The 23,815-nt window shown below is 47.1% G+C and overlaps 1 protein-coding gene and 1 long non-coding RNA gene across 2 annotated transcripts in view; one reads left to right on the forward strand and one right to left on the reverse strand.

Annotated features, from left to right (window-relative positions):
- Positions 1–19,035, reverse strand: part of LOC138757953 (uncharacterized) — a 289,593-nt gene extending 270,558 nt beyond the window's left edge. The window contains exon 1 of the long non-coding RNA XR_011354005.1: positions 18,159–19,035. This is a non-coding gene — a long non-coding RNA (uncharacterized lncRNA). The remainder of the gene's footprint in view (positions 1–18,158) is intronic.
- Positions 18,230–23,815, forward strand: part of tll1 (tolloid-like 1) — a 379,792-nt gene continuing 374,206 nt past the window's right edge. The window contains exon 1 of the mRNA XM_069926140.1: positions 18,230–18,714. The gene's annotated coding sequence lies outside the window, so the exon portion shown is untranslated. The remainder of the gene's footprint in view (positions 18,715–23,815) is intronic.

Consider the following 23,815-nt stretch of genomic DNA (forward strand, 5'->3'; position numbering starts at 1 on the left):
GTTCAGCTAGGGAGTGGGGTAATGCAAAGGGATCTGGGCCTACTTTTTCACCAGTAGCATGCAGTTTCAGCAAGCAGTGAAGAAGGTGAACGGTATGTTGGCTTTCATAAAGAGGGGATTGGAGTATAGGAGTAGAGAAGCCCTCCTGCAGTTGTAGAGGGCCCTGGTGAGACCTCACCTGGAGTATTGCATCCAGTTCTAGTCCCCATATTTAAGAAAGGGCATATCTGCTATAGAGGGAGTGCAGCACAGGTTTGCAAGGTTAGTTCCTGGGATGGCAGGATTGTTATATGCAAATAGGTTAGAAAGACTTGGATATATGTAATGGAGTTTCGAAGGATGAGGGGAGACATGATTGAGGAATTTAGGATTATCAAAGGGCTTGACAGGGTGAAATCAGAGTACATGTTCCCAATGATGGGAGAGACTAGGACTAGAGGGCATAGTTTAAGAATTAAGCGAAGGCCATTTAACACAGAAATAAGGATTTTGTTTTTACCCAGAGAGTTGTGGGTCTGTGGAATACATTGCCACAGAGGGTAATGGGGGCAGATTCATTGGATAGATTTAAGAGAGAGTTGGATAAGGCTCTTGTGGGCAGGGGAGTTAAGGGTTATGGGGATAAGGCTGGGATTGGTTATTGAAAGGGAAAGATCAGCCATGATCCGATAAATGGCAGTGCTGGCTCGAAGGGCCAATTGGCCTACTCCAGCAATTGTCAATTGTCTATTGTCTATTGACACTTGCATATGTTCACACTTTCAAGGAGCCATCCCTGGGGTTAGGACTGTTCTACCTTCTACCGGTGACATTGTGACGCATCGGGCGAAGGTAGACCTGCCCTAAATTCTGATCAATGAATTATGATCTTGTATTTGAACAAAACTAATCATGTCTAATTATAATATAATTAAGTTTTAGGTACAGCACAGTATGAGCTCTTCAGCCCCTGTTGTTGTTGCTGTGCCAACCTATATAAATCTTTATAAGGGACCGTGGGAAAGTGCTAGCGATAAATAGCCATAGTGGACAATTTTTAAACAGCGTGGGAAAGTTGCTACCACTATTGCACACAATTTATAAATACTGTGGGGGAAAGTGATGGCGGACCTGACCTCCCAGAATGCCGTGCAGCAGAGAAAGGGCTATATGTGTGGCTGCATGCATGGAGCACCGTTACTGCCCCTTTTGAAGGGGCGATCAATGAGCAGAGCAAGGTGCACTCCCACCGAGCCGTGCTCACCGTTACTGTCCCTTCTTGTTTCTGTGCTGTATGGCATTCTAGGAAGTCAGGTCCTTCATCGTTTTTTCCCATGGTCTTTATAAATTGTGTGCTGCAGCGCTAACAAAAACTTGTCCGTTATTGCTACTTATTTCCTCTCTCTCTCTTTCCCACTATAACTTTCCCACTCCAAAGTTTATACTTTAATTTTAATCTTTTCTTCCTTCACATTCCTGCACTCACGCAAAAACCTGGGTCATTTCTATCCCAGAATACAATTGCCCATTCTATACTTGCCTGATTGCACTAGAGGTAGAGGCAGTCTATCCCCAGCATGAGATGACATCATCTCACGCCAGCGTTGAGAAGATTTTCGTTTCACACTAGACCCTTTTTAGGCCACTTACAAGTGTGAAAAGGGCTTATAAAAGCAACACTGGAGAAGTCTTATAGGCCTTCTCCATAAAAAGGTACATCAGCCTTTTATTCAATTCAATGGAGCTGGCCTCAATGTGATGTTGCTCCATAAAAACACTTGGTGTTTGGTTTCCTGTGCTGTTGTAAAAGCTCAGTGGAAGGTTGAGAAATAACACCTCATCTTCTTCTAATAATTTACAAAGACATCCAAATGCAAAAGTTGTGAGATCAATGTCTGATTATAAACACTTATCCCACCTTTTCAAAAAAGAGGTGCTGATAATAATTTGCTACTCCCATTTACACCTCTAGACCTATGTTTTGTCTCTTTTTTTCTTGTTCTCCCTTTGCATTGTTCTCCCTTTCCATTAGTTATTTAACCACTCCTGTCTTTCACCTCATCATACATCTTCACTTTTGGGTTTTGTGTAATTTGTGTATATCTCCAACCAGTGTCATTTCTAGCTAAAATTCTATGATCTTAAATATCCTAAAATAATTGATAAGCACAACCCCCCCCCCCTCAAAAGAAAACAGATCATTGCTGATTAAAAAGAAATGTCTCTCTGAATGTTGGTCGCATAATTAAAGCTGGGTTACCCTTGGAGAAACAATCAACTCCTTGAAACCCAAACAACTGAATCCACTACTGCCCAGCACACTATCAGAAATCCTACTATTGTTATACATGATATTCAAATTGAGTGATTGGAAAATTACTGGAACACTTGGAATTTCAACAAGCAATCTCTTAAGGAAGAACATTAAAAAATCTATTCCTTTAATGGAAGGTAAAAAGAAAGACAAAGAATAAAATAATAATCAAAATCAAACTCTATCACGAACGAGTCATGAAATTCATGGGTGAGCAGTAGCATCACAGTAAAAACATTCATATAAACCACCTTCTTCTTTGGCTTGGCTTCGCGGACGAAGATTTATGGAGGGGGTAAAAAGTCCACGTCAGCTGCAGGCTCGTTTGTGGCTGACCAGTCCGATGCGGGACAGGCAGACACGATTGCAGCGGTTGCAAGGGAAAATTGGTTGGTTGGGGTTGGGTGTTGGGTTTTTCCTCCTTTGCCTTTTGTCAGTGAGGTGGGCTCTGCGGTCTTCTTCAAAGGAGGCTGCTGCCCGCCAAACTGTGAGGCGCCAAGATGCACGGTTTGAGGCGTTATCAGCCCACTGGCGGTGGTCAATGTGGCAGGCACCAAGAGATTTCTTTAGGCAGTCCTTGTACCTTTTCTTTGGTGCACCTCTGTCACAGTGGCCAGTGGAGAGCTCGCCATATAATACGATCTTGGGAAGGCGATGGTCCTCCATTCTGGAGACGTGACCCATCCAGCGCAGCTGGATCTTCAGCAGCGTGGACTCGATGCTGTCGACCTCTGCCATCTCGAGTACCTCGACGTTAGGGGTGTGAGCGCTCCAATGGATGTTGAGGATGGAGCGGAGACAACGCTGGTGGAAGCGTTCTAGGAGCCGTAGGTGGTGCCGGTAGAGGACCCATGATTCGGAGCCGAACAGGAGTGTGGGTATGACAACGGCTCTGTATACGCTTATCTTTGTGAGGTTTTTCAGTTGGTTGTTTTTCCAGACTCTTAATGTGTTTCAAGCAGGAATGTTGAATTCAGTTCTGTCACCTCTTGTCCAGTGGAAGATGAGGCAATGAATACAGGCCTGGATGCAAAAGGAAAGGGGTGGGATATGGCGGGGTAATGATGCAAGGAAAGCCAGAGTTGGTGAGAGTTTGCTTGAAAGCAGTGGTAGAATGTTGGTGGGATTGAAAATCATGAAAGCTGAAGGTTAGCACGTTGGATTTTATATTCAGGACACTGAGGTTTCACAAAGCGAGTATGTGTTAACAGTGTGGGCAATCAGCAATCAAGATAGCCACAACAGAGCAAAATATTGGAGTTCAGAGCACAGAATATAGAACATAGAACAGAACAGCACAGTACAGGCCCTTGGACAACGATGTGGTGCTGACCCATATATTCTTTAAAAGAAATACTGCGCCAGGTTTGACCCCGGGTCGCTGGCGCTGTAACAGCCTCGTGCTAACTGTTAAGCTAAGCGTTCCACCCCTCTAGACTGATCGTGCCAGTACTTCCATCCTCCCACATCCATCAGTTTAAATACTTGACTGATCATAATGGACATTGACAATGTATGATCATAGTGGTTGGGTTCCTCACTTGAAAAGTAGGGTTACCTGCATGGCCCCTTGGGTTTGAGTGGTGAAGCAGAAGCAAGAGCACAACACATACAGTACATTCCAGTCAGGTACCTTACCCACTGTGATCCACCCTACAATTAATCTCCCTTTTCCTGAAAGCATTTGCAAGCATCTCTAGGGCAAACCACCTTACAACAGTAAATAAAAACAGTTCATGAAGAGTTAAAGGAAGGCAGTGTCTTTGGCTCATTGATCATTCAGGAATCTGATGGCAGAAGCTGTCCTTGTGCTGTTGAGTGCTCCTGTACCTTTTCCCAGATGGTAGCAGAGTGAAGGGGCCGTGCTGAGGATAGATCCATCATGGATAAATATTTAATAATTTTTCACCCCAGATTTTGTGCTTGCTTTTCTATCTGTTGCAAACTCTGACTTAAGTTGATTATAATGATAGAAAGTGGTCCATTGGACAAAGTACAGTCATTGAAATGCTTTGTTCAAGTAGATTCCTGAGAAATAAAGCTGCTGATTTCTGCAATACATTTTGACACTCTCCTGGTGTTCTGAAGAGAAATGGATGGAATGATGAGACAATTATTAAGACACCTAATGTGGTCACCAGGATTATTATGATGATGAGACTTTCCAATTTAGCTCTTTCAAATTCTTTCCTGGACTCCATTAACTCTCCACTTTGACAGGTACAAGGCAATTTATCATACTTTTGCTTTCCATTTAAACCGAGTTACCTGCTTGTCATATATGTCTTAACATTTCAATGCAATACTTCAGTTTTTCCATAGTTTTACTGCAGCAACAACATTTAATTTCATGGGAATACTAGTTGGTGTTTCGCTTTCAGTTGATTGCAGTCAAAAGACATTGCACAAAACTTCAGAACTCAGCTGTAGCACTTTAACATTGCAGATGAAAAAGACAGATAGTAAAAGTTAGGGCAGCAAGGTTAGCATAGTGGTTAGTGCAACACTATTTCTCTTCTCTCTTTGGCTTGGCTTCGCGGACGAAGATTTATGGAGGGGGTAAACTACTATTACCTCACTGACAAAAGACAAAGGAGGAAAAACCCCAACCAACCGATTTTCCCCTGCAACCGCTGCAACCGTGTCTGCCTGTCCCGCATCAGACTTGTCAGCCACCAACGAGCCTGCAGTTGACGTGGACATTACCCCTCCATAAATCTTCGTCCACGAAGCCAAGCCAAAGAAGAAGATTACAGCACTGGGGACCTGGGTTTGTTGGTAAGCAGCTTGTACATTCTCCCCATGACTTATGTGGATTTTCCTTGGGTGCTCCAGTTTCCTTCCACCCTCCAATACGTAGGGAATTGATAGGTTAATTGGGCAGCATGGCTGGAATGGACTTCTACCATGCTGTACATCAATTTTAATTTTACAAAGTTTAGAGTGCTACAACTGAGAAGCACAATGAAGTCAGCTATTCTGTTCAACCATCAAAATGCAAAAATGATTAATAAAAATTAAATCCGATGAACATGCAGACACAACCTAACTTGCAATTTAATCAGACAGAGCTACAAAATTTTAAGATTTAATCCTTGCTTTGTGTTGAATTAGCTGAGATCAGCTGAGGTGATGGAAGAGCATTAACACTGACCTCATGTGTTGCAAGGATTATTCAGCATCATTCGGCAATAGGCCCTTTCAAGCAAGGAAAACACCCAAGGCGGAGGTTCTTCGGCTTACGCCTGAAGACTTACCTCTCTGAATGCGCCATGGCCGGCTCCGAGGCACCGATTCCAACCCTTCTCAGGGAAGGATAACCTGACCTGAATGGACAGCTGCTGCAACCAGATGGTTAGGGGCGCTGGTTAGCCCATGACCCTCAAGACAGGGGTGCTGGGTGGGAGCTGTCAGGTAGTGGGGGCTGGCGGGAGCTGTTGGGGAAGCAGGGGCTGGTTTGGGCTGTAACAGCCTCACCAGGCTGCTTCGGCCTTCAGGGCTGTTCTCTGCACTCAAAACGTGGCAAAGCAATGGCCATCTTCCCTACCCATAATTCTCCATGCAGCTGGAACTGTTCTGGGAAACACAGAGTGGTTCCAGCTGCATGGGGGATTATATGGTAGGGAAGATGGCCATTGCTCTGCCACGTATTTATGACAGGTGGTGCTACAGCACCAGTTGCCCAGCCTCCATCGGATCCAGAAGGCACTACAAGGCACTGCTCAATACGAATGCGACGCTGGACCAGCCTTTTAGGGCTGCTATCTGAAAGATAAGTTTTAAGTTTTTGATCCACTCTTGTAGCTGGTCTCCAGGCGGATACCTGACATGAAATGGCCTTTTGAGACATAAAGGAAAAAAATGGAAGGGGAGGGAGTAGAAATTATATTTCTGTTTCAGTTTTTCTAATGACTTTGAGTAATGTTTGAATTAAGTTCACTGAACACTTGAATAATTGTCATGAACCTTTACTTCATATTTGATCTCAGAAAATTTGTGTCAGTGACATGCTGGTAAACCTCTGAATCCTGCTAATCTCAGGTTCATAACTGCTCAAAGTGTAGAAAGAGCATTGAACATGGTATTGAGATCCTTCAGTCTATGCACTGGGAGCTCCCAGAGGCTCTGTATCAACAGTGGAAGGAACTCACCATTTCACAATCTACACACTGTTCACATCATAGACAACTATGCATTAGTCATCTCTGGAAAAGTCCGTCATCCTCACAAACCTCAGAAATGATAAAACTGGAATGAAAGGAATTGTCCTTAAATTCAAAGGACAAAAAAAGGTAACTCAGTTGAATCTGATTGTGGAGGCTCAGGAACCTGCAGATGCTGCAATCTGGAGCAAAAACAGAAAACTTAGCAGATCTGGTGACACCTTTGAAGGCTTCCCAGCACATGCTTTGTTCTCGCTGCTACCGTCAGGAAAGACATAACCATATAACAATTACAGCACGGAAACAGGCCAATTTGCCCCTTCTAGTCCGCACTGATCCATGTAACCTCCTCTAATCCTACTTACCAGCATTCTGTCCATATCCCTCCATCCCCCTCCCATCTATATACTTATCCAACTCTTTCTTAAATGACAAAATTGACCCTGTCTCCAACACCTTTCCCAGAAGCCCATTCCATACAGTAACCACTCTCTGAATAAAGAAGGAGTTCCCCCTCATGTTACTCCTAAACCTTTGCCAGTCAACTCTCAACTCATGACCTCCATCTCTCCTACTCTCAATGGGAAAAGCTTTTCCATATCAACTCTATCTATCCCTCTCATTATCTTAAACACCTCTATCAAATCCCCTCTCAGCCTTCTACATTCCAACGAATAAAGACCTAATTTGCTCAATCTTTCCTTGTATTCCAGATACTGAAACCCAGGCAACATTTTTGTAAATCTTCTCTGCACTCTCTCTCTATCTTGTTAATATCCTTCCTATAAATCGGTGACCAGAACTGCACACAGAACTCTAAATTTGGCCTCACCAATGCCTTGTACAGTTTCATCATTACTTCCCAACTCGCATATTCTATGCACTGATTTATATAGGCAAGCATACTAAAGGCCTTCTTCACCACATGCGCTCCTACCTTCTACCTTCAGGGAGCAATGCACCATTACTCCTAGATCTTTCTGCTCCACTGCATTCTTCAATGCCCTCCCCTTTACCACATATGTCTTGCTTTGATTATTCTTTCAAAAATGAAGCACCTGACACTTATCAGCATTAAACTCCATCTGCCATCTTTCTGCCCACTCCTATAAGCAGTTTAAATCCCTCTGCAATCTTTGAAAACCCTCTTCATCATCCACAATTCACCCTATTTTAGTATCATCTGCATATTTACTAATCCAATTTACCGCCCCATCCTCCAGATCATTAATATATATGACAAACAGCAATGGTCCCAATACCGAACCCTGAGGTACACCGCTTGTCACTGACCTCCATCCTGACAAACGATTATCTACTACTATTCTCTGGTACCTTCCTTCCAGCCACTGTTAAATCCATTTGACTATCTCCAAATTAATACCCAAGGACTTAGCCTTCCTAACTAACCTCCCATGCAGAACCTTATCGAAGGCCTTACTGAAGTCCATATAGACAACATCCACTGTTCTATCCTCATCAACATTCCTAGTCACCTCTTCAAAAAATTCAACAAGATCAGTCAAACACGACCTTCCATGCACAAATCCGTGTTGAGTGTCCCTAATCAGACCCTGTCCCTCCATATACTTATAAATATACTATCTCTAAGACTTGCACCACCAGTTTCAGGAACAGCTCCACCATCAGGCTCCTCAACAACAAACTCAAATCAGGGACTCATTCAAGGACTCTTACTTTTGCATTTTATTGATTTTATTTCTTTTTGTACTGCCCAGTCATTTGTTTATATTTCTTTATTTGTTTACAGGTGTAGATTGAGTACATTTTTGTTTGCATTATCATTAAGCGATCATTTTACCTTGTGCACAGGAAAAAGAATCTCAGGGTTGTAAGTAATGCCGTGTATGTACTCTGACAATGTCTAAGTTCTGAAAAATCTGATGCTGAACTTCAGCCTGAAATGTTGACCATCCCTTTCCCTCATTCAATATTGATGCTGACACTTGACCCATTGAAATCCTCCAGTAGCTTATGAATCAAACACATGGGGACCATCGTAGGCTCAGTAGGAACAATATACGTTTTTAACCAGGCTTCATTACTTACTGCTGCATTGCCTCTGCTCCACAAAGGATGTTCTTATTGTGTATCTCCCAGTCCACTGGAAATAGTTTAGTTACTTGTGTGAAATCACCGATAATTTGATTTCACAATGAGCTGAATACCAAAATTATTTCTAATTCAAGCAAATCAATTCCTTAGAAAGTCTATTTTATTAACATATCAAATGTGTGCACTCATAAAAGGTGAGTGTCCCATTGCTTAGAATTCTATTACATATCTCACAATGTGTCTTCCTGTTATAAAGTGGAGGGGAATAAACATGAACTCTTGAAAATTATTTCCTGAGAGATATTTATATATTTATTCACCCACCATAAAACGTACTTTCACATCACCCTTCTTTTCACTTCTATGTCTAATTTTTTTACCTCTTCTCTTAATTCCACGCAATTCCTGTAACTGTGATATTATCTCATGCCTATAAGCTTTGCACCATACATTTATTGTCATTTCCCCTGCTAACTTCTGTCTTAAGCTGAGCACTGGGTTTATCCAGACATCTTCCCAGACCCTTCTTTGCATGACAGTAGAGCTGTCTGCATCGAATATACATCACTTCATTCCTTTGGCTATCAGTTCTTGGAGGGCCATGTCATTACATTTCTCCTAAGGAGCCAATTTTGTTTTTTTTATAGCATACAGCATGGTAACAAGCTATTCTGGCCCATGAGGCCGTGCTTTCCAATTTACACCCAATTAACTTACACTTCCCCCACCTGGGTACCTTTTTTCCAATTTACACCCAATTAACTTACACTTCCCCCACCTGGGTACCTTTTGAATTGTGGGAAGCAACTGAAGCCCCTGGTAAAACCCCCATTGACATGGGGAGAAGGTACTAATTCCTTACAGACAGTGCAGGATTCGAACCTTGTCCTGATTGCTGGCACTGTAACAGCCCCGCCACCCAGGGCTGTCTGCTTAATCGATTGCTGTTCACTCTGCTGAGCCACAGCTCGAACCACATCATCAAGTTCACTGACAACATGACCATGATGATGAGTCAGTGTACAGAGATGAGGTGCAGTCGCTAACAGACTGGTGCAGAGCCAACAACCTGTATCTGAACGTTAACAAAATAAAAGAGATGGATGTCGACTTCAGGAACGCTCATGGGGACCACACTCCGTTGACCATTGACAGCTCCACCACTGAGGTCATCAAGAGTATCGAGTTCCTTGGAGTGCACTTGGTGGAGAATCTCACCTGGTCCTTTAACATAGCCCATAGCCAAGAAAGTCCAGCAGCACCTCTACTTCCTGTGAAGGCTGAGGAAAGTCCATCTCCCAACCTCCATCCTCACTAAATTCTACAGAGGATGTATTGAGAGCATCCTGTGCCACTGTACCACCTCAGACCGCAAGACACTGCAGAGGATAGAGAAGTCAGCAGAAAAGATCATTGGGGGCTCTCTTATTACCATGAAAGACATCTATAACACTCGAGGCAGGCAAAAGGCAATAAACATTGTGGAAGACTCCACACACCCCTCATGTAAACTGTTCTCCCTTCTGCCATCTGGTAGGAGTAATGCTTCACCCGGGCCCTTGCATCCAGATTGGGCTACAGTTTTTTTTTTCCCCCCAAGCCAATAGGCTCCTAAATTCCAAGAACATATGTGGATAGTTGTAGAGCTCGTCGAAAGAACCAAAGACTTGTTGATCCAAACCAAGGCTTTTATTAGCAAAAGACAGGAGCTCTTCACAGGTGGCCGACCAGTCCGGAATGATCCGACCTGGCTAGGGATACAACCCTTTAAGGCCCAGACAGTAGGCGTGGCTAAGCTCTCAGCCAATCGCTGTAAGCACAGTCATTACACTCTAGATACTGTAACTATATACATTGGTGATAGGTCTGTACTATCACAATAGTGTACTGTGGATGTTTACTGTATACATCTTAATATTTTAATATTTTAATGTGTTTAACTTTTTAATTTTTTTAACGCGGCCGGCGCACAAGTGACGGCAGCCAAGCAGAAGCGGCAACCTCCGGCTCTCAGGTAAGGGCCAGGCCGCTCAACCAGGAATTCATGGGGGTGGTTTGGAACCCGTGGGCTGGCCTGCGGCTCTTGCACCCTGCACCCGAAGCCCCAGCTGGTCAGCGGGCCCCCACCAAACACGGACAGGCTAGGCCAGGGGTGAGCCCCAAGTCTGCGCCCCACCAGAACGACCTTGCCTGGGGAACCTCCGGGGTGTTTTGCAAGGCGTGGGAAAGGTTGTGGTCCTGTGTGTTCCTGCCCACTCGACCCTGCGTGGTACAGCCAGGGGGCTCCAGGGCCCAGCAGGAGGGGCAGAAGAAAGCTCGCCTGCACTGCCAGCACTCGGCTGCGGCAGGAGTAAATGCATGCAGGCCGATTCTAGTGCACACCACTCCATAACTGTGGACAGCGGACGTAGATCTCCAGATATGGTTTGACCTAAAAGGGGAGGCAGGCCTCTTCAGCCCGGTTAAGCAACCTGCATAGGAGGACACTCCGATATAAAACCTACGACCAAAGGACCTCGCTGCCACGTCCCAGCTTGCTTGGCCATGGCACACGAACCATGTGTGTAAAGGGTGGGGCCAGTACTGCGCACTCTGCACTCCACCTAAAAGCTCCTTTGCGCAGTCCCGAGGACATGTCCACGTCCTCCCCCTCAAAAGATGCACACAAACTCAAGCTAGCATGCTGGAACATCAGAACCATGCTAGACAAGGCTGACAGCCACTGATCTGAACGTCAGTCTGCCCTCATCGCACATGAACTCCTCAGACTCGACATCGACATAGCCGCTCTCAGCGAAGTCCGCCTTGCAGATGTAGGCAGCCTCCAAGAACATGGCACGGGCTACACACTCTACTGGTCTGGCAAGCCTCAGGCTGAACGACGCCTATCTGGTGTTGGTTTCATGGTCAAGAACACCATTGCCTCCATACTCGAAAACCTCCCGACAGGCTACTCTGACCGGATCATGTCCATGCGACTCCCCCTTCAAAACAAGCGACGCATCACTCTCATCAGTGTCTATGCTCCAACCCTTCAGGCGGAACCAGCAGAAAAGGACAAGTTCTACACTGATCTGCGCAACCTCATCCAACACACACCTACAGCCGACAAGGTTGTCATCCTTGGCGACTTCAATGCTCGTGTTGGCAAAGACTCAGAAACCTGGCCAGGAATCCTTGGCAAGCATGGTGTCGGCAAGTGCAATGACAACAGGCACCTCCTGTTGGAGCTCTGCGCAGAACAGCGGTTTGTCATTACTAACACCCTTTTCCAGCAGAGAGACAGCCTGAAGACTACCTGGATGCATCCCAGATCCAAACATTGGCACCTCCTGGACTACGTTCTGGTGCGAGGAAGAGACAAACGAGTTGTGCTCCACACCAGGGTCATGCCCAGCGTGGAATGCCACACTGACCACCGGCTTGTTCGCTGCATGCTCAACCTTCACTTCAAGCCAAAGTTCAAGAACAGTGGAGTCCCCAGAAAGAGGTTCAATGTTGGAAACTTGCAGTCAGATGAAGTGAGAGGAAACTTCCAGGCAAACCTCCAAGCAAAGCTCGAGGATGCAAACTGCCTCATGGACACGTCTCCTGAAACCCTTTGGGATCAGATAAAATCGGCCATACTGCAATCCACTGAAGAGGTACTGGGCTTCTCCTCCAGGAAAAACAAGGACTGGTTTGACGAAAACAACCAGGAAATCCAGGGGCTGCTGGCAAAGAAGCGATCTGCCCACCAGGCTCACCTTGCAAAGCCTTCCTGGCCAGAGAAAAAAACGAGCCTTCCGTCTCCCATGCAGCCATCTTCAGCGCAAACTCCGGGAGATCTAAAACGAGTGGTGGACTAGCCTCGCCAAATGAACCCAGCTTAGCACCGACATTAGCGACTTCAGGGGTTTTTATGAGACACTAAAGGCTGTGTACGGCCCCTCACCCCAAGTCCAAAGCCCTCTGCGCAGCTCAGACGGTGAAGTCCTCCTCAGCGACAAGATCTCCATCCTCAATCGATGCTCAGAACACTTCCAATCTCTTTTCAGTGCCAACCGCTCAGTCCAAGAATCCGCCCTGCTCCAGCTCCTTCAATAGCCTTGGAATCTAGAGCTGGATGAGGTCCTTAACCGGGAAGAGACATATAAGGCAATTGAACAACTGAAAAGTGGCAAAGCAGCAGGTATGGATGGAATCCCCCCCAGAGGTCTGGAAGGCTGGCGGCAAAACTCTGCATACCAAACTGCATGAGTTTTTCATGCTCTGCTGGGACCAAGGAAAGCTGCCTCAGGACCTTCGTGATGCCATCATCATCACCCTGTACAAAAACAAAGGCGAGAAATCAGACTGCTCAAACTACAGGGGAATCACGCTGCTCTCCATTGCAGGCAAAATCTTCGCTAGGATTGTCCTTAATAGACTAATACCTAGTGTCGCCGAAAATGTCCTCCCAGAATCATAGTGTGGCTTTCGCACAAACAGAGGAACTACTGACATGGTTTTTTCCCTCAGACAGCTCCAAGAAAATTGCAGAGAACAAAACAAAGGACTCTACATCACCTTTGTTGACCTCACCAAAGCCTTCGACACCGTGAGCAGGAAAGGGCTTTGGCAAATACTAGAGCACCTCGGATGCCCCCCCCAATTTCTTTAACATGGTTATCCAACTGCACGAAAACCAACAAGGTTGGGTCAGATACAGCAATGAGCTCTCCGAACCCTTCTCCATTGACAACGGCGTGAAGCAAGGCTGCGTCCTCGCACCAACCCTCTTTACTATCTTCTTCAGCATGATGCTGAAACAAGCCATGAAAGACCTCAAAAATGATGATGCTGTTTACATCCGGTACCACATGGATGGCAGTCTCTTCAATCTGAGGCGCCTGAAAGCTCACACCAAGACACAAGAGCAACTTGTCCGTGAACTACTCTTTGCAGACGATGCCGCTTTAGTTGCCCATTCAGAGCCAGCTCTCCAGCGCTTGACGTCCTGTTTTGCGGAAACTGCCAAAATGTTTGGCCTGGAAGTCAGCCTGAAGAAAACTGAGGTCCTCCATCAGCCAGCTCCCCACCATGACTACCAGCCCCCCCACAACACCATCGGGCACAAGAACTCAAAATGGTCAACCAGTTTACCTACCTCGGCTGCACCATTTCATCTGATGCAAGTATCGACAACGAGATAGACAACAGACTCACCAAGGCAAGTAGCGCCTTTGGAAGATTACACAAAAGAGTCTGGAAAAACAATCACCTGAAGAAACACACAAAGATCAGCGTGTACAGAGCCGTTGTCATACCCACGCTCCTGTTCGGCTCCGAATCATGGGTCCTCTACCGGCATCACCTACGGCTCCTAGAACGCTTCCATCAGCGCTGTTTCCGCTCCATCCTCAACATTCATTGGAGTGACTTCATCACCAACTTCGAAGTACTCGAGCTGGCAGAGTCCGCAAGCATCGAATTCATGCTGCTGAAGACCCAACTGCGCTGGGTTGGTCACGTCTCCAGAATGGAGGACCATCGCCTTCCCAAGATCGTGTATTATGGCGAGCTCTCCACTGGCCACTGAGACAGAGGTGCACCAAAGAAGAGGTACAAGGACTGCTTAAAGAAATCTCTTGGTGCCTGCCCCAATGACCACCGCCAGTGGGCTGATCTCGCCTCCAACCGTGCATCTTGGCGCCTCACAATTCGGCGGGCAGTAACCTCCTTTGAAGAAGACCGCAGAGCCCACCTCACTGACAAAAGACAAAGGAGGAAAAACACAACACCCAACCCCAACGCACCAATTTTCCCTTGCAACCATGCCTGCCTGTCCCGCATTGGACTTGTCAGTCACCAATGAGCCTGTAGCAGACGTGGACATTTACCCCTCCCTAAATCTTCATCCGCGAAGCCAAGCCAAAGAAAGAACTTATGGAAACACGCTCCATGATCCTAGAGAAATGCTAACTCGTCTTTCCCGTGTGAGCATGTGTTGAACGATAAATAAAGGTGACTTGATTTGACTTGGCTTGAGTGCTTGCATTGATATATATTCAGGTTGGGAAGATAGTTTAAAATCTAACTAGTGCAGGTTTTCCTAATCACAACATTATTATCAATGCTGCATAAATGTCTCAGGATGTAGTGACAAGACTAGTCATTAAAGTCACTATCAAATCTTATGAATAATATTCATTAGGTGTGGAGCTGGATACTGAAGTGAGCTGCACACCTCAAGCCGAGATGGAAAGATTAAGAACTTTGCAGGAGAATTAAAAAATGTGCTTTGTGTAAGTTGAATACTCATTATATGTTGCAGAAAGTTAACCAATGATGTTTTCAATTGGCAGGAATCACTTGAGCCCACAGTTATGTTTTTTACATATAACTAACAGGTTTTTCCATCAGCAATTATCACACCTACCTTCCCGAATGGCTGTTCACATTGGAATGACCACCTAAAATTCAGATCTCAATGTGCGTTTACGTTAAATACCTGAGATGCAATACCACTGCATTGACATTGACCGTGACGTCTAACCTATGTGCGATGTACAGCATCACACGTCAGCAATAACATTCCATTGTTGCTTCCAAACACCTGCAATTGTGCTCAGACTGCAGACATTCTGTGAAATTCTCTAGGGGTCCACAAGGTAAAATATTGGAAAAATATTTTATCTCCAGGAACTTTTACACAGTCTGCGCTGTGGAATTTTGGGAACAATTTTCTGGAACACAGCAGTTATGTAAAAAACAAAAAAATGTTCAAACACTAAAGGGATTATGCTAGTATGTAGGTTGTGCATTCTCCATGTTAACTACACTGTATGAAACCAGAGTGTAAAACATTGAAGATAGTAGTTGTTAGGACTAAACGAAAGATCATCCATCTCCTTTAATCTTTGTGACTAATTGTAGTTTTGTTTTCTGGATCTTCTGTGAAATGATAATTTCTTCTTGACTTTCCAGGGGAGATGCATGTACTTTTCCTAACACTTGGTCAGAAAATCATGTCCAGCGTCATTGGAGTTAAAAAAAAATATATTTTCATCAATGAAGCGACACGGTAAAATAATCCTTAAGTACCAACCTGAGCATTCCACTTGGTAAAACGGTAAAATCTTTTCATCAATGAAGCGACACGGTAAAACAATCCTTAAGTATCAAACTGAGCATTCTACTTGAGGTAAAGGTTGGCAGTTCAAACATTATGCCTTAACTAAGGTGCATGTTCTAGAGAATCTAGGTTATTCTTCAAAGCAACATTCTTTTGATCAGATTCTGCATCCAATTCTTTTGTATAATTCAGAAAAAAGTTAGAAATGCATTCTTCAAAAACATGGTCAATAACATTTTGAGTCATTTACTACCCACAAACTTAGAATGGATTTTGTGATGATTTCCCATGAATTAATGTGATCTATAATGTGATTTATAATATATCTATAATGTATTTTATTGCTGTTCATGCAAGTAATGAATTTCAGATTGGGCAAAATACTCAGTTTAATTTTAGCAATAACCATAGAACTGTATCAGGCCTCTGTGTGGAGGAGCACTGAGGCCACAGTGATGCCAAAGACATCTAATCTGGCAAAGGCTATCATAATTTATAATGCAGCTTTCAAAAGGGCTATTTCTACAAAAAAAACCCAAAGCTTTGTAAAACATTTATTGGGAAACAATATCAAACAGAAAAAAAAATGGATAGTCAATGTCTGAAAGACATGAACCAAGAATTTTAAAAATGCATGTATCAAAACAAAATCAATTATGGGAAATAGCTACAGACAATAAAACTCATTAAATCTCAACAAAAATACTTTTGCAGATTAAGAAAATATAATTCTCAGGAGAACAGGAACAATGATCAAATAAAAAAAACATTAACATACAGATAAATCATTAAACAGGTAGCAAACAATTGCAGAAGCAATGGGGGAATCTTATTACTCTCTAAAAAAAAGTTTGCAACACCTTTCACATCCCTTCCTGGAATGCAAAGTCATTGTTGTGTTGAATATCACAGCAAGCTCCTAGACACAACAATGGTTGTTTTGTTGTGTTGATTGAGCTTTAAATATTAGCCAAAAACTTAAACAATTTATCTGCATCTCTTCAAAAACATGCCTTGCAATATGTTATAAGTACTTGAGGAACATAAGTGAAAAAAACACAGATGCTGGAGAAACTCAGCAGGTCAAACAGAGCAAAGGTGAAGAGACATCACCAACGTTTCAGGCTGAAGCCCTTCATCAAGGTGTGAGCAGGTTTGACCTGCTGAGTTTCTCCAGCATTTGTGTGTTTTTTCACTTAACCACTGTGTCAACAGAATTCTGTGTTTTACCTAAATTCTCAAGGACTCATAACATGGGTTTTCCCTGGGGGCTCCAGTTCCCTCGGAACGTTCGAAACGTACTGGAGATGTAGGTTGATTGGGTGTAAATTGGATGGCACAAACTAATGGGCTGAAATGGCCTGTTACTGTGCTGTAGGTTTAAATTAAAATTAAATGAACAGGAAGATGGCACTTCAACCAGGCAACCCCCTGTCAGTCACGGATACATGGCAGATCTCTGGTCTGGGAATCCAAACCTTCTAATTGAGAGAATCCATGTTTTGTTCTGTTCCACTACTCCAGTGGCAACAGTGGTGATCATGGAGGCACGCCCATATTAATAGACAACAATGTTTGACTTTAAAAGGGTGAATGCTTTTGGATATGTTCAAACAGATTCGCAGGTGACATGTTGCCAGGTTCTGAAGGAACTGCTGATTCTCTGCCTACCTTCAGATGATCATCATCAGGCGGACCATGCTGATAAAATACAGGGGAATGGAATTCAATGATAATCAAGGCCTGGATTGGTGCTTGTTGGGAGGAGAGGAATTTTTCTGTCTTCTACCAGATCTTTCCTTCCCTGGGTGACTGGTGCCGAGAATGGGTTGCTCTCAGTGGTTCCCAACCTTTTTCTTTCTACCACTTTAAGTATTCCCTAGCCATAGGTGCTCTGTCATTAGTAAGGGATTGCTTAAGGTGGGATGTGGGTGGAAAGAAAAAGGTTGAAAACCACTGTTTTAATTGTACTCCATTGACTCGTTATGTGCACAGTTTCACAACTCCAAAGGAAATGGGCCAATGACAATTTGCCTTGAGCAAAATATTTCAGTAAGAATTGGGTCTAGAGCAGGGCTTCTCAACCTTCCCTTCCCACTCGCATCCCACCTTGAGAGCATTGGGGTTACTTAAAGTGGGATGTGAGTGGGAAGAAAAGGTTGGGAACCAACCCTGTTCCCACCCCCGCCATCATATTTTTAGGCCAAGCTAAGAAAAAAAAAATGCTGGAAACTATTTGTGGGTTGTGAATAGTATCTGAGATCCATTCTAGCGGGGACAGTGGATTTTCATCTTATTACCTGACTTTATGAAAGCCCTTTCTCAGAACCATGAGTGCAGGTCCTACCCTGAGCTGCTCCAGCACTTTCTCTGTGCGTGGCTGGAGTTGCCACTAACCTCTTTAGCAGTTTATAATATTACTTTTAACATTCGTGTGGGCTTTTTTTTCTGGTGGGGGGGGGGGTTATTCGCTTTGACATACTACCATTAGTCCAAAGCCAACGTGTTCAATGCCTTTGTTTGAACTTACTGCGTGCGGGCCGATCATCAGAGCAGACCCCGAAGCGGGACTGTAGCAAGACTCGCGGGCTCAGTGACAGCGGGATCTGTCAACCTTTTGCGCTCACTAGGGGTCGTCGAATGTCAGAAAATCAATCTGGCCAAACAGGAAGGACGCGCAACGAGGCACCGATCCCTGGAAACTCTCTGGGATTAAGCAGCCGCAGCGTCTTGCTAAAATTACAAGTGGACGAGAAATCAATGCCAGCGGCGGATGCAGGGGCGAAGCGGAGCAGTGAAGACTGCTGGAAAGTTGCAGTGGAAGTGCAGCTGAGGCAGAGCAGACTATTGAAGGGGGATTCAATCGCCAGGTTGCAGGATCATTTGAGGATTGATGGAGTGACGTCAGTACGTACCTTGATAGCAGAATAATCTCTTTGTGGACGGTCTAAATCTCAGAGGGAAATGGGCACGTTTCGACACGGATGTGAAGGAAAGCCACCAGCACGTTGCTAACCGACCGTTCCCGGAATGGGGAATAAAAGAACCATCTCTTGAAAAGAAACCCCCGCTTCCCCGTGCCGAAGGTACGTGAGTTTATCTTGTCGAGCCTTTTGCAATTCGAGCCCGCTCTTTATTTCAGTGGCGATTCCGAAAACCTCCGCCGAGACGAGATGCTTTCACCTGCACTTAGTTCACTGGTGAAAATGTGCGTTTGTCTTTTCTCGTCCGAGCCTGCGAGTTGCCCCGTCTCGGTCTGCTGTTACCTGCCCTTGAAAGAGTGCCGGGGAGAGACCGGCCGGCTGCCCCGGCAAGTCGCTCAGCACTGGTGGGTTGGCTGCGTTGGATGGCCCGGAGGGCTCAACCCTGAAAGGACGGCACTCTTGTTTTCTCCTGCGGCCAGTCATAACCTGGCTTTGAAACGGAGGGGGGGGGGGGGGGGGTCCTATTAAAAAAAAACAACATTCTGTTATCAGTTATAAACAGTGGGCTTCAGTTCAACAAACTTCCCGGATCCAGCACCCATGCTCCGGAGAAGCAGGCAGGAGAAACTTTTGCATTGAGGCGACGCGCTTCGGTCGGACAATATTAAGCCGGCACAATAATTTTATTCCTGGTCTATTAACCGAAGTTTTACGCGCTGTCTTTCTGGTTAAGGTGGTGTACAATTTGGTCGATGCGACACCAAGTCGATAATAAAGCGTGACCGAGGCAGTTGATATTTGCCGCAGTTCTCAAGAGCCGCTTTTTGCTCCTGCCCTGTTCCCCAGGAGAAGCGACGAGACGCCGATGAACTTGACTTACAGGCCAACGAACTCGGCTTTTATGATCACCGCGGCGTTTTGTACTTTTGTTTTTAGCAATTTGCACTTGTTAGTTAACGAGAAGGGACAGTCACGGTGAACACGGCCCGGTGGGAGAGCACCTCGCTCTGCTCATTGATCGCCCCTTCTCAAGGGTCAGTCAGTCACGTTGAGGACGGCCCGGTGGGAGAGCACCTCGCTCTGCCCATTGATCGCCCCTGCTCAAGGGTCAGTCACGTTGAGGACGGCCCGGTGGGAGAACACCTCGCTCTGCCCATTGATCGCCCCTTCAGAAGGGACAGTCGCATGAGGACGGCCCGGTGGGAGAGCACCTCGCTCTGCCCATTGATGGCCCCTTCTCAAGGGTCAGTCATGGTGAGGACGGCCCGGTGGGAGAACACCTCGTTCTGCCCATTGACGCCCCTTCTTAAGGGTCAGTCATGGTGAGGACGGCCCGGTGGGAGAACACCTCGCTCTGCCCATTGATGGCCCCTTCTCAAGGGTCAGTCATGGTGAGGACGGCCCGGTGGGAGAGCACCTCGCTCTGCCCATTGATCGCCCCTTCTCAAGGGTCAGTCACGTTGAGGACGGCCCGGTGGGAGAACACCTCGCTCTGCCCATTGATCGCCCCTTCTCAAGGGTCAGTCACGGTGAGGACGGCCCGGTGGGAGAGCACCTCGCTCTGCCCATTGATGGCCCCTTCTCAAGGGTCAGTCACGGTGAGGACGGCCCGGTGGGAGAGCACCTCGCTCTGCCCATTGATCGCCCCTTCTCAAGGGTCAGTCACGTTGAGGACGGCCCGGTGGGAGAGTACCTCGCTCTGCCCATTGATGGCCCCTTCTCAAGGGTCAGTCACGGTGAGGACGGCCCGGTGGGAGAGCACCTCGCTCTGCCCATTGATCGCCCCTTCTCAAGGGTCAGTCACGTTGAGGATGGCCCGGTGGGAGAGCACCTCGCTCTGCCCATTGATAGCCCCTTCTCAAGGGTCAGTCATGGTGAGGACGGCCCGGTGGGAGAGCACCTCGCTCTGCCCATTGATCGCCCCTTCTCAAGGGTCAGTCACGTTGAGGACGGCCCGGTGGGAGAACACCTCGCTCTGCCCATTGATCGCCCCTTCAGAAGGGACAGTCGCGGTGAGGACGGCCCGGTGGGAGAGCACCTCGCTCTGCCCATTGATCGCCCCTTCTCAAGGTTCAGTCATGGTGAGGACGGCCCGGTGGGAGAGCACCTCGCTCTGCCCATTGATGGCCCCTTCACAAGGGTCAGTCACGTTGAGGATGGCCCGGTGGGAGAACACCTCGCTCTGCCCATTGATAGCCCCTTCTCAAGGGTCAGTCATGGTGAGGACGGCCCGGTGGGAGAGCACCTCGCTCTGCCCATTGATCGCCCCTTCTCAAGGGTCAGTCACGTTGAGGACGGCCCGGTGGGAGAGTACCTCGCTCTGCCCATTGATCGCCCCTTCTCATGGGACAGTCGCGGTGAGGACGGCCCGGTGGGAGAGCACCTCGCTCTGCCCATTGATCGCCCCTTCTCAAGGGACAGTCACGGTGAGGATGGCCCGGTGGGAGAACACCTCGCTCTGCCCATTGATCGCACCTTCTCAAGGGTCAGTCACGTTGAGGATGGCCCGGTGGGAGAACACCTCGCTCTGCCCATTGATAGCCCCTTCTCAAGGGTCAGTCATGGTGAGGACGGCCCGGTGGGAGAGTACCTCGCTCTGCCCATTGATCGCCCCTTCTCATGGGACAGTCGCGGTGAGGACGGCCCGGTGGGAGAACACCTCGCTCTGCCCATTGATCGCCCCTTCTCAAGGGTCAGTCACGTTGAGGATGGCCCGGTGGGAGAACACCTCGCTCTGCCCATTGATAGCCCCTTCTCAAGGGTCAGTCATGGTGAGGACGGCCCGGTGGGAGAGCACCTCGCTCTGCCCATTGATCGCCCCTTCTCAAGGGTCAGTCACGTTGAGGACGGCCCGGTGGGAGAGTACCTCGCTCTGCCCATTGATCGCCCCTTCTCATGGGACAGTCGCGGTGAGGATGGCCCGGTGGGAGAACACCTCGCTCTGCCCATTGATCGCCCCTTCTCAAGGGTCAGTCACGTTGAGGATGGCCCGGTGGGAGAACACCTCGCTCTGCCCATTGATAGCCCCTTCTCAAGGGTCAGTCATGGTGAGGACGGCCCGGTGGGAGAGCACCTCGCTCTGCCCATTGATCGCCCCTTCTCAAGGGTCAGTCACGTTGAGGACGGCCCGGTGGGAGAGTACCTCGCTCTGCCCATTGATCGCCCCTTCTCATGGGACAGTCGCGGTGAGGACGGCCCGGTGGGAGAGCACCTCGCTCTGCCCATTGATCGCCCCTTCTCAAGGTTCAGTCATGGTGAGGACGGCCCGGTGGGAGAGCACCTCGCTCTGCCCATTGATCGCCCCTTCTCAAGGGTCAGTCACGTTGAGGATGGCCCGGTGGGAGAATACCTCGCTCTGCCCATTGATCGCCCCTTCTCAAGGGTCAGTCACGTTGAGGACGGCCCGGTGGGAGAACACCTCGCTCTGCCCATTGATCGCCCCTTCAGAAGGGACAGTCGCGGTGAGGACGGCCCGGTGGGAGAGCACCTCGCTCTGCCCATTGATCGCGTTGGGAGCTGCCCCGGACCAAGGGCTGCATCGTCGAGACACACTCCTATCCTCTCTCTCGGGAAACGAGCGGTTCTTTTGTTTGAACTACGTGGAAGTGGCTGTCCTGGGCGTGGGAACCCCTCGGGCAGCCACTCTCGCGTTCATCGTCGCAGGTGTTAAACAACATGAAACTTTTCACTTCGCCTGCCCCCTCGTTCCTGAAGCTCAATCCGGAACCCACTGAGTTCCAGGCTTTTTTCTTTACCCAAGTGTTCGCCTTCATTTGGGGGATGAGTGAGCGGCGGGCGCTCTGTCGGTCAGGATCCGTGCGCATCGAGCACATCCTCAACCCTCCACGAAATCCTCGAGGCAGCGTCATGTGGCCGGCGGCCACTGTGCTTTTTAACGAGTCATTGGCTATTGCTGAGCAAGAGAGTGTGGAATGAGCCTCTCCTGATCGGAACCCTGCTTCGAATCTCGCGGATTTGGCGCTGCTGCTGCGACATTGGTTTTGTGTTTCGGCGGCTTCTCGCTGCCTCCTCTTGTGCGCAGCCAGGGGCAGCCGCCGGTTCACCTGTGCACCCAGGCCTGGACCATGCAGCCCCCCCTTTTCTCACTGCCAACCCTCCCAGGAGACGGGAACATTCGCAGGGCAGCGCCTTTCACACCGCACCGTCTGGGGGATTTGAAGGGAGGTCCCGCCTCCAGCGGGTACTTTTCACACCGCCAGAAGGGCGATTGGCGAGTTCACTGGCCTGTCTCTGACACCTGCCCCCTCCCTCCCGCTGAAATCGACTCGCCCTGGCCGGTTGTGCAATTTCACGCCGCGCCATTCGCGCCACTTGACCTGCGATATTGGCGGGTAAACTCGGGTGTGACCTGCGATGTGAGTTGGACCTCATTACCGGACCCGATTTTTCTCGATTCCGAACCACCAAGTAACATTCACCCTATCCCGGCCGCTAACAAATTCAAGTCTGATGCAGTTGGATGTATCCAAGCATTTTAAAATAACTTAGGGAAGTGTCAGCAGAGGGATGACGAAATGATATGTTCAAGAGATATGATATAATAGCATTGGATGGGCAGAGAGTTGAGATCAACACACCCATCGAATTATAGAGCAGTCAGTATATTTGATGGAAGGACTAATGAAATGCATAGAAAAGGGGGAAAACATTGAAAATATAGTATAAAAATAGAAAAAAATGTGATCATTACGCCCACAATTAGCGAGTTTCAATAAGATACTCATCTGCTGAACACAGCACAGGAATAGGCCCTTCTACTCATGATGCCAGTTCTCATGGTCATTGAATCCATTTTCTGAAACCTCCTTTGCCACTTGCACACTTCAGCCTCAAACTCTGTCTGAAGTTCTTGTCATATGCAGGACCCCACCAACCTGACATCAAAATCAGGGCGTTGCCCGGCAAATTATGTTAACCAAAGAAAATCTCATGGCATTAGAGGCAACCTACTGTATGGGGAATTAGTTCAGAAGCAGGACACAAAATTGTGGAAAGCAATATTAATTCTTATTTAATAGACAATGTAATTAATGTGCTGGCAGTATTCCTGGGGATTTCTTTTGACTCCTCAGCGTTTAGCTTTTTTTAAAAACAAAATTATTTTTCACACCATAAACCACATTGACCATGATACATACATTTTCCTTTTCAAATATATACAGTGTCATTTTCTCCCCCCACTCCCTCCTCCCATCCCACCCTCCCTACCTCCCCCCCCCCATTCATTTAAAGTACAAAATCT

The sequence above is a fragment of the Narcine bancroftii genome, chromosome 3 (genome assembly GCF_036971445.1).
Source record: "Narcine bancroftii isolate sNarBan1 chromosome 3, sNarBan1.hap1, whole genome shotgun sequence".
Classification (NCBI taxonomy): Eukaryota; Metazoa; Chordata; class Chondrichthyes; order Torpediniformes; family Narcinidae; genus Narcine; species Narcine bancroftii.